Consider the following 2,695-nt stretch of genomic DNA (forward strand, 5'->3'; position numbering starts at 1 on the left):
ACACAGATTTAATATTTGGAATATATAAAGAACTCCAAAAATCAATAATAAAAGACAAACAACCTACTTAAATGGGCAAAAGACTTGAATAGATTTTTTTTCTAGAGAAGATATACAAATGCTCAAAAAAACACATGAAAAGATACATGATGTCACTAGTCTTTAGGGAAATGCAAGTCAAAATCCTTGATATCTGCTAGGATAGCTATAACATTTTTTTGAAAGTGGAAAATAACATCATTAGAAAGAATGTGGACAAATTGAATGTACTGCCAAGTAGGAATGTAAATGGTTCATCTCTGTGGAAAGCAGTCTGGTGGTTCTTCAAAAAATTTAAATGTAGAATTATCATAGGGCCACTTAACTACATTCCTGTGTGTACACAAAAGAATTGAGACAGATACTCAAACATATTCCTGCACATTCATGTTCATAACAGTAGCAATATTCATAATACTCGAGTGTTAATGTTAACACTCTTGTTAATGAACTCCATTTCATTAAAAACATGACCTCTGGATTTGCATAGTATGTAACTATCATCTCAATAAAAAATACGAAAACAAGAATAAATTAAAAGTATTCAAATACTCTACTTCAGAGGGGCCAAATATGATTTGTTTTCTAATACTTGCTGACTAAAAGTAATTATAAAAAACCCCTCTAAACCCAAACCAATATGGAAAGGAGTAAGACTCATATCAACATCATCATCATTGGTCATGTAGGTCGGCCAAGTCTATCACTACTGGTCATCTGATCTACAAATGTGGTGTGGTCAAATAGTCTAGAGGGGCCAAATATAATTTGTTTTCTAACACTTGCTGACTAAAAGTAATTATAAAAAACCCCTCTAAACCCAAACCAAAATGGAAAGGAGTAAGACTCATATCAACATCATCATCATTGGTCATGTAGATCGGCCAAGTCTATCACTACTGATCATCTGATCTACAAATGTGGTGGGGTCAACTATCAAAAACTTTTGAGAAGGAGGCAGCTGAGATGGGAAAGGGCTCATTAAAGTCAGCCTGGGTCTTGGATAAACTGAAAGCTGAATGTGAACGTGGTATCACCATTGATATCTCCTTCTGGAAACTTGAGACCGGTAAGTATTAGGTGACCCTCAGTGATGCCCCAGGACACAGAGACTTTATCAAAAACGTGATTACATCTCAGGCTGACTGTGCTGTCCTGATTATTGCTGTTGATGTTGGTGAATTTGAAGCAGGTATCTCCAAGAATGGGCAGACCCATGAGCATGCCCTTCTGGCTTACACACTGGGTGTAAAACGACTAATTGTTGATGTTAACAAAATGGATTCCACTGAGCCATCCTATAGCTAGAAGAGATATAAGGGAATCATTAACAAAGTCAGCACCCACATTAGGAAAACTGATTACAACTCTGACGCAGTAGCATTTGTGCCAATTTCTGGTTGGAAGGGTGACAACTTGCGGGAGCCAAGTACTAACATGCCTTAGTTCAAGGGATGGAAAGTCACCCGTAAAGATGAGAATGCCAGTGAACAACACGGCTTGAAGCTCTGGATTGCATTCTGTCACCAACTTGTGCAACTGACAAGCCCTTACATCTGCCTCTCCAGGACATCTACAAAATTGGTGGTATCGGTACTGTCCCTGTGGGCCGAGTGGAGACTGGTGTTCTTAAAACTGGCATGGTGGTCGCCTTTGCTCCAGTCAGGGTTACAACTGAGGTAGTCTGTTGAAATACAGCATGAGGCTCTGAGTAGGGCTCTTCCTGGGGACAATGTGGGCTTCAATGTCAAGAACCTATTTGTCAAAGATGTTCGTCGTGGCAATGACTCACCAATGGAAGCAGCTGGCTTCACAGCTCAGGTGATTATCTTGAGCCATCCAGACCAAATCAGTACTGGATATGCACCTGTGTTGGATTGTCATACAGCTCACTTTGCTTGTAACTTTGCTGAGCTGAAGAACACAGATTGTAGTTCTGGAAAAGAGCTGAAAGACAGTCCAAAATTCTTGATATCTGGTGATGCTACCATTGTTAATATGGTTTCTGGCAAGCCTATGTGTGTTGAGAGTTTCTCTGACTATCCTCTTCTGTGCTGTTTTGCTGTTTGTGGCATGAGACAGATGGTTGCTGTGGGTGTCATCAAAGCAGTGGACAAGAAGGCAGATGGAGCTGGCAAGGTCACCAAGTCTGCCCAGACAGCTCAGTAAGCTAAATGAATATTATCCCCAATACCTGCCACCCCAGTCTTAATCAGTGGTGGAAGAACATGTTCTCAGAACTGTTTGTACCAATTGGCCATTTGCATCATAAAATCTTCAGAAGGAAGATAGAATATTTTGTGGACAATTTCTGTGTGTGTGTGTGTGTGGCAGTTTTAAGTCATTAGTTTTCAAAATCAGTACTTTTAAATGGAAACAACTTGACTAAAAATCTGTCACACAATTTTGAGACCCATTAAAACAAGTTTAATGAGAAAAAACTAAATTAAAAAAATTTCATCATAACATCAAATAGCTGAAAAGAACTAGTTTTCAACATATTTTAAATATCAAAAACTATATAAATTAAAGTGTTATATAATACTTCTAAATATACGTAGTGGAATCTAAAAACGCAGCCTCATTCATTTAAAAATATAGAATTTTTTTTTAATTTTCCTGTGACCATAAGGCTGAAGTATAAACTGAAAATTTT

The 2,695-nt window shown here is 38.0% G+C and overlaps 1 pseudogene; it reads left to right on the forward strand.

The window, feature by feature from the left end:
• Nucleotides 1-869: 869 nt before the first annotated feature.
• Nucleotides 870-2,208, forward strand: LOC121493692 (annotated as a pseudogene).
• The last annotated feature ends 487 nt before the right edge of the window (nt 2,209-2,695 follow it).

Source organism: Vulpes lagopus, chromosome 6, assembly GCF_018345385.1.
Source record: "Vulpes lagopus strain Blue_001 chromosome 6, ASM1834538v1, whole genome shotgun sequence".
In the NCBI taxonomy this organism is placed as follows: Eukaryota; Metazoa; Chordata; class Mammalia; order Carnivora; family Canidae; genus Vulpes; species Vulpes lagopus.